Source organism: Syngnathus typhle, linkage group LG14, assembly GCF_033458585.1.
Source record: "Syngnathus typhle isolate RoL2023-S1 ecotype Sweden linkage group LG14, RoL_Styp_1.0, whole genome shotgun sequence".
NCBI lineage: Eukaryota > Metazoa > Chordata > Actinopteri > Syngnathiformes > Syngnathidae > Syngnathus > Syngnathus typhle.
The window spans coordinates 8,218,377-8,231,386 of NC_083751.1; positions in this window are offsets into that span (position 1 = coordinate 8,218,377).

The window sequence follows — 13,010 nt, forward strand, 5'->3', positions numbered from 1 at the left end:
TTGAGAAAATTTTGGGGTTTTAGGTGCACCTTATAGTCCGGAAAATACGATAAGTAACGATTCGGATGGTGGATTCAACCCCCCAAGTAAAGAGTCAAGACAAAAATAGATGACATTTATTGACTAATGCATAACAGGTCCCAACTTTTTGTGTCTGCAAGGTATGTCTGTGATTTCCTGAGAACTGAAATGAAAGTCTGCCCAAAGCAGCCAGATGGTTCTGTGGCTACATCCCCACTCTCTCACTTTCAGCACCTCACATTTACACTCTCTGCTCTCCTTCACATGTCACTTTTTTGATATGCAGGGGCGAGGGCCATATAGCAGGCAGAGATTTGGCTCAGTGCGATGTTTGCTTTATTATGATCGATTTTCTTAATCCAAAGCTTCTTCATGGATAAAACCTTGCCAAATTCTTCCATATCAGTTCTTTCTCAAGGCATTTAGCCAAGCAGTAGTTAATCAAGGTCTGCAGATCGTCAAAATACAGTTTGGGAGTATATACTTGGCCTATATTTCACACAATAATAAGCACGAGGCTACAACACAAAGGGATATTTCAGTAACAATTTGACTCTTGTTTGTATTGATAAATGATAAGGTTTAGAGGTTTTATCAAAACTATGGCCAGTAAAAAGACATTATGTGGTGTTTTGAGTTATTTCCTTCAATAATACAGTCCTGCAGTTTAGTAGATCCTATGGCCCCCTGAGTAGAGTAGTTTTTAAAATGTTATCAAAATAATATTTCTTAATCATAACCGCTTTGAAATAAAATGGAAAGAGGACTGCATGATTAAAAGTATAACACATTACATCAGTGCAAGTGATAATAAAAGAAATCCAGGATTTCCCATTCCCTTGGGAATAATTTCTACAAGACTTTGAGTTGCGTGGGTATTTTGTCCATTTATCCAAAACAACATTTCTCAGGAGGTCACTAATATAGGATAAGAGGCTCTGCATTAATCTCTGTTCCAGTCAATCCTTCAGGCCATTCACATCAAATTCATCCACCCAAATCTCCAAATTTACTTTGTGAAAAGATTTACCATATTTTAATTGGGATTTGAAGGTATTAGGCGCAGCCAAGCTTGGTGGCCACGGAATTCAGGTTAATTCGACTTTTTATGATGTTACTTCCCAACACTTGGCATACACAAGAAACTAGATGTCTGTATTCAGTCTATACACTTGGGAATTTTGTTTAACATGTGATATGCACGATACAATCCAATTATTTGAATTATTGGCATCAATATTTGCTGTAACAAAAAGCTAACGTATAAAATACCCATTGAAAAAATATTATCATGCACTATACTATATTCTATACTTTTCTGTGAGTGTATCTGCATTATCTACGTGAGATACTTTGTTTAATAGTACTGTCAGATATGGATGAGATATTATCTGGCATCCTCAACTAAGATTTTCCGATGGGTGTGATTGACTGAAGTCCAGCGAAGGGTCACTCAAAGTCAGCACGGATAGGGTATAGCTCGCTCACGACTCTAATGAGGAAATTTTGAGGGGAAAAAAAAGTGGACGGGTTATTGATTTGATGATTGTTGAGCATTTAGCTGCTTTTGACCACTGGCCTGATGGGTTTCTCAGTTTCATCACATTATCTGCTATTCCAATGCACATTTTGGCAGATAGCTGAAGGGTTGGGTCCGTTTCAGCAGCGAGCAGGGGATCAACAAAGTTGGGAGCACATTTCTATTTCAATCATTCTCAGCACTGGCAATGCATTTAAATTGAATAATGTCTCGGATTTCCATAAAAATACATTTTTAAAACCAATGTTCAAGATTTTACAAACTGCCTTATGCCCTCTTTAACACAAAGCGGCACACTCTTGTATTGGAAGGAGCCACACACGCAAGCACTTCAATAAACTAAAAGTTCATATTCAAGAGGCGTTTGAAAGTTTCCCTTACAAATGTGAAATCAGCAGCTCTTCATGGTCTTCCCCAGGCAGTCTAGAGGTGCAACTTAAAAATGAGGAGTGCTTTATTAGGAAGACACAGATTGATTTCCTGTCAGAAGGCATCCATGTTGATTAGATCGATGCAGACTTGGTGGAAGGTTGAAATGAAGGAAGCTTGAAGAACAGAATGAACGCTATTTCCATCCTTGGAGTTGTCTCGCATTGCCTTTGGGTGTAGACAGCCAAGTGACTGGAGCTGTCTTAAGTAATTACCAGTTGGTGTCTATGCATAGTTGATGAAGACCTACGATACAATTAAGGCATAGCCCTGTCTATAGACGCGTAATTTAAAGTTCTTACCAAAGGGTACCAAAGACTGGGTGAGTGAGCTGATGGCTTCTTCTGCAGGACATACTTTAACCCCCGCCTCCCCATCCACAGCCAGATATGGAAAGGCTACAACTGCTTGTTAAGAGTGAAAAGACAGTTCTGCTCTCCTTGGCTCCCAGAGGAAATGATCTTATCTCCTTAATTGTGGGCTTCATGAACTCAGCAAAGAATCGTCACAAATGTATCATGTGTACTGCCATCAGAGAATATTATTAAGTATGAAAAGTTAGCAGTTCCAAAGAGGTAAATGCCCAAAGCTAGAATAAGCCTGTTCATATTATCATAAATTGTTTTTTTTGGGGGTGCAGTTTGAAGAGTAAAATGCGTCATCCAAATTTTATTGAAGCTCTAAAAGATCTCTCTCTGTTTAAAAACCATGTTCAAACTGACTGTGCTGCTAGACTTTCTGAAATATTGACACATGATTTACAGCAGGAAGGCATATTTCCTTCCATAAAGGGACAATGGCTGATAGGACATTACGTCATCTCAAATAATAACTAAAATCCCTGGAAAAGGAAGTTCCTCCACTATCACTGTATGAGGTCTGGCAGATCCAAAACCGCAACAAGAAATATTTCGGACAGGCACATGATTAGTGGTGTGTGTGAAAACAAGTAACAGATTGCAAGAGTTATTTGTAGCCAAAAGGAGAACACATTAAAGGATTTAAATGACGTTTTGCAGGGGGATCTCAGGGAATTTAAGAAAGGGTTTTAGTAAACAATGAATATGTCAATATAATGGGGGAGTTGAATATATGGCTGCAGCTTTCGAATGTTTCAGCATTCAATGATCGAAATGAAATTTTTATTGAATAATTGTTGTGTATTCAGATGAACTATATTTTTTCTTAACAACATTTCACTTAATAACAAATCACTAATTAGTTTCCTGTTTTTTACAGTCAACTATTTTAGTTCTTGAATTCACATTTGCACAGCAGCAAACGTTTTCTCATCTTTAAACATTTTCAGTGGGGCAATTTCAAACACAAATACAAATTTCAGTCTAAACTAAGCGTGTCTTGTATCAAGAACATGGAAAAAGACATAAACAGCCTTTGAACAGTTCAAATGCATGTAAATTATACAAGAATATATACTTTTTGAAGTAGCCTGGTTATAAATGAACCAAAATAAATCATCTCACCATGTTCTTGATGTAGGGAAAAACATGAAGCAGAAAATATGATTCATAATCATAATAATATCATAATCAGTTATCCCCATGTTAGTTTGTCCATGTAGTATTTGGCTGTGTGTTGGTTCACTGTAATTTATAGCAAAGCAATATTTAAAATGACATCAAACATCAAAATTAATCTATAATAGAGACAAAAATACAACTCTTTCGAGCGAGTAATTGGATAAAACTTTGCAGCACGTGGAGCTTCTCTGGCCCCACTCCACTTCATGATAATGATAATTAAAAAGATGGGAGAGGAAAGACTACATTACAAAACGGGATTAGTAAAATGCCAGTGCTGAGTGCTACATTCAAAGTCATTACACTTATTGGAGCAGCAACAGGCCTCTGGATACGGCACACTGACTCAATCGGCCCCTTCTTAATCAACTTCTTCCTTCTCGATTGCATTTACAGTGGGTTAGAACGAACGTGCTTCGTTCTTCACACTATTAAAGTTTCACACATTAAGGCCATGATAAGTTTCAGTTATAGAACAGTGCCTTGGGTTTAAATCAAAACTTCAATAGTTCAATAATATTCAGCCAACCCCGATATTTTTTCACCTCAAGTCACATCAAATGTATACTATTGTTCATTTAATCTTAACTTGTATATTTGGGATACCTCAGCATTGTAGTATCAGAAACATTGATACAAATAAATCTTCAAAGATGTCATTTTCTCTCTGTTACATTTCACATAATGCTTTGCTGTACGTGCTGAACTAAATGATAACTTGATGTGTGACATTAGTGATGAGATCGGTTTTGGGTACTTCAATTGAGATCATTATTTTTCATAATCATAATCATAATTTTTTTTAAGGTTGTAGGCTTGTCTAAAATCATCAACTAATGACAATGTAAAGCTGGGCTTGCTGGTTTACCGAACAGATGTACAGGGAAGTTAAAATAAATCATCTAACAAGGCTGAGACGAATGACTAAATGAGGACAATTTCCGGAAAGTCTGAGAAAATATGCTAAGGCTGGAAAATAGCTACACCTTAGATGCTTAAATGGCTGTCTTTATGTCTGGTCTGAGTGCAGATCATGTCATGCATGTGACAACATTAAGGGAACCCGCAGAGTGTTGCGCTTGCAAAGTGTCATGCTTTGACATGATGCTTGTATGCTCACTGACCTGAACACAAAGGTCTTGTTCAAAAGAAAGCAAACCCTTCAATAACAGACTGTCGAATGGAAGCTACAGTTAAAATGTGAAATTATTTAGCTTGGTTTATTTATTTTTTAAACACAGCATTCAACGCATGCTGGGATTTCTTTTTCTTCATCAATGTTTCTGTAATTGTTTTTAAATCCATTACACGGGTGATTGACCCATTGCCCTATTTGCCAGCTTGACCTGTTACCACCTCTCACGACGGGGACGTTGGATTTTGAGAGGCAACAACTCACACAGCCACCAACAGATACAGGAGAAAAAACAGCAGCAGGACTGGGACTAAAAATAAACGGAACAAAAACCAAAATAATGCGAGTGAACAACAAAAACACAAACGCCATCAACCTCAGGGGCTGCCCTCTGGAAGAGGTAGACAAATTCACATACCTAAGAAGTGTAATTGCAGTGGACGGTGGAACGGAGGAAGATGTGAAATCAAGACTAGGGAAAGCAAGAACAGCTTTCAACATATTAGATAAGATCTGGAAAACCAAAACTGTTTCACTCAATACTAAACTCAAAATCTTCAACTCCAACGTCAAAACAGTGCTGCTATATGGATCAGAAACATGGAGGACCACAAAACACATCACCGCTAAACTGCAAACCTTCACAAACCATTGCCTAAGACGCATCCTCAGGATCTTCTGGCCCAACGGCATCAGCAACACCAGCCTATGGGACCGCACCAAACAAGAAACAATAGAGATACAGGTTTTGAGGAGGAAGTGGAGCTGGATAGGACATACCCTGAGGAAAAACAAAATGGCTATAACCAAACAGGCGTTAACATGGAACCCACAAGGCAAAAGAAGCAGAGGGAGACCCAAAAACAACTGGAGAAGGAGCACAGAGCTGGACGTCAAGAAGATGGGACTGTCGTGGAAACAGCTGGAGAAAATGGCACAAGACAGACGAGGGTGGAAACTCTTCATCGATGGCCTATGTTCCGAAAGGAATGAAAAGGCCTAACTATTCAAAGCATGCAATATGTCACTCAGCTATAATTACTCTTTAAGCCGTTAATTTTTATATGAAGTCATGCAAGCTACTTGTTTACACAATATCTCGGCCTCCTTTGAATCATTTTAGAAAGCTCTTAACACGATTATGAAACCATATTTAATGAGTGCATTAAAAAATTAGGCATTTTTTAATATGTTGCTGGGGGTTCTATTGTTCACCACAGACAAATATTAAGAATCAGTTGTTTCCCAGTTGGCTAGAAATTCCGATATGTAGGAGTTCAAGCGGATCTAAATAAATGAATCCATCTAGTCTATGTTGTAAACCAGTACAAAGACATAAAAATAAGAGTAATAAAATTCACACCTCACAAGTCAAACATGATTTGCTCTCTAAATTGTAATTTAAAAAAAATAAAAATTCCACAACAATTTTGGAGGTTAGACTTTATCAAGATAAATCATAACACGCGTATATCTGTCACTCGCTCCAAATTCATCTAATCTGAAGTGATTTTGATTAAGTACTCAAATACTGTCTCAAGATCTGGGGAACAATTTTTAAGAAAATATAGATGATGACCAAGCAAACAGCTGAGAACATTCGGTTGATGGAAAGAACCTGATCGGACTTTGTTGAAAAGCACAAGAGTACCCTCAGGCATTGTTTTAACCAAGCTTGCACAAATGGCCTCTTTGTAGTCTAGCCACATTCTTTTTCACGGACTTTGTTCAAGTTTTAAATTTCACGTTAGTATGAAAAGAACGTCCAGTTGTCATAGTTACTAAAAAGAGATTTGTTTCACAGGGTCAGTGACTTAAAAAAGACCAAATGTATTCATATTTGCATATATATAGTCTTAAGACATGCAAGATTGCTTCTAAGTCTTTACATGGATGTTTCCTAACAACACAATTGTGTTTTGTGTAGCAATTTCATGCTACTCTGAAAAGCCCACAGCTACCTGTGTTTCAGGTGTAACCTGGTCTTCTAACAAGTAAGGAACATCTGCCCCTCTAATCCTAGTAATTAACCTGGAGAATGGCAACAAGCTAGGGTTACATCAAGCAAGGCGTGTCGATCCTTTATCCTTGCGCGTTAGTCTATGCAATCTTCTAAATCAGAGAAACTTAAACCGGGACTTCCACCCCCAGCTTTAGCCAAAAAGGAACTGTCACGACAAGGGAGACAGACCAAGCCTGAGTATGTCTGCCACCACTTGTGTTTTAACCTTCATTCAAAACGTTCTCCCAATTTCCCTGCATCAACTTCCCTTTTGTCCAACTTTATGGAAACCCTATGCTTTACATTTGTAAGTTCATATTCCAGCCAAAAATAGTATGAAGGAATTACATAGAACAGGTGTGATTTACTTTAAGGAGATTGAAAACCAGACCAGTGCCTGGAGCCAGTCATGAGATCTCATAGCTCATAGTTCAAACAATAGTCATACACAACAGGGCACTTACATCAAATAGAGTCATATCCCCAAAAACAAAACTCATTCATATTGATCTGTAGAATATCATCTTTAAAAGGCTCCCTATGGTTCTTATGAATAAATGCAGAAAACCTCCCTTGGGACTTCAGCAAAACAATAAAAGAACAATGTAAGTACACATAAGTAGTGTACCTGGCCCTGGACCAAACTTGTCCCCGTACTCCTCATGCCAGATCATGTGTGTGGTTATTCCTTATTAAATTATAAGATGAATGGTGAAGAATAAATCAGCAGGTACGGAGTAGATTGGCTGACAGAAAAATCTTTTTTGATAGCTGACAAATCCAATCAAGGCTGCAAGCATAGCAAACATTCATTATATATTAGCAAAGGAGTCCAGAACATAAAACCATCCAATTTGGTGTCGCTTTTGTCCAAACAAATGGGATTAAAGTAAAGCAGCATATTTCCTTAAATGGAAAGATTTTAGTTCTTCTAAAGGGCAGCCTCCACCTGTTGTTTATAATGCTTTACCCATAGAGGAAATGTGATCCACAATCATTAATTTTAGAGTGTGTACCATGGCCACTCTGCTTTTATACAGTGTTTTATGTTCACAAGTCAGATAGTATTGTTCTATAAAAACACATAGGCCTCAGCATCTTATCTCCTCAGCCATTGCATAATGAATCAGACCTGCACTTAGGGAGAAAGAAGTATTAGCCATTGTGGCTATCTTACAATATTATAGTAAACAATTTTTATGAAGCCATTTTAGAGATGAAATTGTGCAAATGGGAACTGTGCTGAGCAACGACAAAAAGTAGAACTGCATGACAGTGATTTTTGTTTTGTTTCCTAGTCTCTAATACATAAATATAACATTTCATTGATATCAATGCCTATAGTATTTGTGTTGGGCAATCTCAACAAAAACTCAGCATTCTTCTTAATTGGGAAAACCACAAGACCCAGAAAAATGATGAAGAGCTGAAATGCAAACAGTGTTAACATAATTTATCATTTTATTTTTTGTTTTTTTTTATACTCCTGCCAAGTATATTTGTTATGCTTATATTTCCATTTCCAATATTAGGCATAAAAAGTGGGAAATTGAAAAACACTTGAGTGAGTAAAAGTGCTGCTATTATGCATGGTTTTAATACTGTGAGTCACAATTGCATTGTTGGGAATGCTTGTCTCACAGCATTCACACAATTACCCCATTTAATTTGCATGCTGTGATGGAGACAGGAAAGGTGTTGGACTTATCAGTGGCATGGGAGGACTGCCTCTCAAGCCAGGATCATTTGTTTTAGAGGACTCACTGGATCCAGCGGTTGGATAGCCACCCGCCAGGGTGAACCTGCTGCCGTTGAATTTGACCACCTGCTGATTTGTCCTCCTGGATATTTATTCTTTCTTGGCTAGGTCGCTGTTATCATCCCTGGAGGCACTTGCCCTTACTCCAGCTTGCATGTGACCATAAAGCTCGCTGCTATAGACCCCCAGGAGATCATCCAACTTGCAGGCACAGTGCCTTCCTTGGTTGCTTGTCAATACAAAATTGTATCTCTGTTTAAAAGACACAACATTGATAGCCTACACTATGTTGATTATATTTTGTTGAATATTTTAACTGACCTTTCTGCTCCTTTAAATTCTGGGCCTCCAAAGTCCACCATAGTCAGGAACACTGTAAACATACACTAAATCTATTTGATTTGTTAGCTCCTGTTAATTCCCCTCCAGTTAAACCAAGTATTCCCTGTGCCTGTGCACTTTTAAACTCTCAATTTGTCTAATAAATGTTTAATTCCTGCAGATATAATTACATCCCATAACCTTGAGTCCCTATTCTTCACCAAGAAGTACCCTTCCCCCTCCCTTTCCCGATGGCTCTCATCCCACTCTTATAAATTTTTCAATGCTGTCGGAACTTTTAAGAAAAGTTTTCGAAAGCTGTGCATGCTTATAGACTCCTGATTCAAGTATTTCTGTCTGATTCTGCGCTCAAATATAATAAGAATGTTTTTTTGCTTGCTCAAATGAAAACAGTAATGTAATTCTGACAGTGTGTCACCAGACTGCCTTGTGAACTCTGGAAACAGGTTAATTTGCATCATTCCCGCCCTCTCCCATGCCACTCGATACACAACGCATCCTCCCAAGTCACCAACCTTTGTCTGACAATTTTTTCTAGTGACCCTCCATCCTTTACTTGTTTCACAAACACATGCTTCTTCTTTCCTCATCTCCCTTGTCCTGACCATGGAGGGATTAAATGATAAGTCACCCTTTATTCTCCTTTGGTATCGTTAAGGGCCTGATTCCACTCTTGCATGTCTGATCCTCTTATATCAATGCATTCACTGAGGTGTTTTCAAAATTCCTCTTTTCCCTACTTTTTCTGCTGCTACTTAAGCCCACGTAGGCTTTGATGTTCCAACAAGTTGTAAACATGTAAGGCATGGTGTAAAACAGGATTCTAATGGTTTTGAGTGGACTTCAGACTGGTATAGGAAACATGTACCATTAAAGGGGCAGTACGTCTAGGGCTAAACTATCTTTAGAACGACAGTAACCGTGAGGGTAGAATCAGTACCAGATATTTACAGACTCTATTTAAACCCTATCTCTCCAATATTTTCCAATATTTCCATATTTGGGGCATATGACAAAGGTCATATTTTTCTGTACAAGTTTCTAATTTGATGTATTTCGTTTAAATAATTCCAATGTGTCAGTACTCTAATGCTGCTCACAGCTCTAGTGTTAAATTGCATCTATCATTATTATTAAAATGCTTGTCCTGTCTCTTGTTGACAAAAACGTTTAAAAGGCAATATAATAATACCTAATATCAATAAAGTTGATGTTCTGGTTCAATGGTTGAGAAATTGGAAAATATGTGCTATTTATTTTGTAATATTCTGTTCTTATGTTATAATCTTTTGAGTTTCTATTATAAGAAAGGTAATTTAGTCATGAGATATTCTGGATATCAGTACAATAACCTCCAGATGCAGTGTAATTCCTTCTACCTCAAAACTTGAATCTAGCACAATTTGCCTTGACTCCATGTGACTTAAACATCCAGTCCTATTGTAAAAGGAGCTCGGTGAGTGAAAAAATATTGTAAATCAAGGAAGCTCATTGGAATAGTAATCAGTGAGAGGGATTGTATTCAATTTTAGTTCATATCGCTTAGGGTTAGGGTGAGGGTTACGGTTAGCTTCGCTTTCTGAATATTTTATTTTTGCAGCTCAGATATCAATGAGTTGGTGTCGGAGAATGAGCGCCACAATTACCAAGCAGTGAGTAAAGACGAGGAAAAAGGGAGGTGGAGGCAGTTGCCATGGAGATGATGGTAATCCTGGACATGCTCGGATGGTATTTTGTTCTCCCCGATTTACAGGCAGCCTGGATGTACACACGATGCAAACACAAACATTTCTGGTTAATCTTTATTTGCCTCACTGACTTCAGACAAATGTGTAGACATGGGGGTTTACATATGTAATGAAGGCTGGGCGTGTCTCCAACAGCACTAGAGACTTCCTTTTTTCCAATAAATGAGGACATGCGGTTTGAAAAATAGAAGGCTATATGGACAGACAAAAACACCCCAAAATGTTGTCCTCAGAAAAGGAGCGACACACTTGTTTCTTTTTTTCAAGTAGGTGTAATGCGATTAGCAAACTACTGCCGGAGATTTTATTATAGCCCATTCTGTAAGAGCAATAATTTATTCCAGCCATTATGCCTTTAAATAATTTGAGGTGAAAGATTGGAAATTCAATTTCTGTGCTTCTGTGTCATTTTGGGAGTAGTACTGACTTTATGTCAAAAAACAATCAAATTCAAATGTATGTGCATCCCGCTATGTGCCCTGCCTCATCAAATACCTGCCCCCAGCTCCAAGCCCCCCATCTTTTCATCACAATGTCTTTCAGGCCAGGCAGAATGAGGCACACAAGGAGAAAGCGAGTGGGGGAGAAATGGAGAAACCCCACCGCATCCCAATCAGCCCAGCTCACTGAGGCAGAACTCTGGCTAAAGTACTGGAACTGAGATGGCCTCAGCTTCACATCCTATTTCCAATTCACGGGCAACACAGTCCAATTCAATTCAAATACTAATAATAACAAATGAGGTATAACTGGATGGTTACGTGCGACATGCTGAGCTTATTCAATGTATTGTGTAAACCTATTTTCACACCCAGCGCAATTCAAATTACAGTCTAACTGTGCATATGGGTGGAGTTTTCTTTCTTTTGATACTTTCAGGTGCTTTTAGAAAGGGATGTTTGCGCCGTTGAGAGAGTATTTGCTTCCCGGCCGGCCAATGAAAGAGACTTTTCTTAGTCCCTTTAAATTCAGCGCAAGAGAGGTGCACAAAAGCTTTGACGTGACAGAGACTCTTTGGAGTCCATGTTGACGCAAGCAAAGGACGTTTAAGTACCGTATTTTCCGGACTATAAGGCGCACCTAAAAACCTCAAATTTTCTCAAAAGCCGACAGTGCGCCTTATAGTCCGGTGCGCCTTATATATGGACCAAATAGAGAATGATGGATGGATGGAACTTTACCTTTTTAACTTTACTGATCTATCTGACTGTTTTGTTTTGTACTTATTAAAGTAAGCTTTACATGTTTATTTTGTGGGTTGTGTGATATTAACATTATTGATATATTGTTATTGTTTTCACTATTTCAAGTTATTATATTGTGATTACATTAATGGTGCGCCTTATAGTCCGGTGCGCCTTATATATGGACAAAGTTTTAAAATGGGCCATTCATTGAAGGTGCGCCTTATAGTCCGGTGCGCCTTATAGTCCGGAAAATACGGTACTAGATTTTTTTGCATTTTAAAGTATCTGTCGGGTGGAAATCAGAGGGTGAATGTCATGTGACCCACTGTAAAACTGAACTTGTTAATGATATTAAACACTTGGTCTTTCAGTCATGAGCTAATGCTAACAGGTCTGCAAGTATCAAACAAAAACGATGTTACAAATGACACAACTATCATGGTGAGAGCAAAAGTGTTTAATCCTGTCGAAATTCAGAGTGCATTACGCAGAACCCCTCTGCACAATCGGGCGTGTCCAAATGCAATCCAAGTGCATGGCAAATTGAAAACAAATTTCTGGGCAATTTTCACACAATAAAACGATTATAATCTGGTCTAACTGCAGAACACAAAGCGAGGATAAATCTCCTCTCTAATCCTATTGTGTTTCGCCTACCTGCTCACAATGACTATGGCTTGCATCTTTCATTCCCACAACATTTCGTTTTCAATAATAAAAACCTGTTAGAACAAGTACATTTACTTATTCCAGTTTATTGTTGCAACTCAAAACACTGCCAGTCTCGTTCTAAAATCCCCTCAATCCAACACTTGTTTTTGTGGGAGTTTGCAGCATAGTATTCACCTTCTTCAACGTTTTCTGTACCGTATGGACGTTTTTATTGTTCTATTGTTTCTAGTTGTACACTCATCAATAAGCGGAACAAAGCTACACAGCCCGATGACTTCAAAAGCCACACAACCTTTTTCTCCGTGTGCAGATGTGTTCCTTCAAGTGGCACAGGAGCTTACAACAAGGTGCTGATTCGGTCTGGCAGGGGGCAAGGCCAGGGTTGGCACTGTTAGGAGCATCAGGTATAGTACTCCATCAATGTGTTGGTCCTGATAATGCTGCAGCAGGCAAGGTTAAGCTGTGCTCAGCGAAGCTGCCAAGGCCCTAACCGTTTGGCTTGTTTAGTGTGTTGTGTACTCAGCGATATCTTTCGACTGAGGGAAAAGAGGGTTTAGATTTTCATTATGAACCATTTTGTTCGAAGCACATAAATGCAATATCTGTGGTGGGTTTTTAAATATTAGTATGGGTT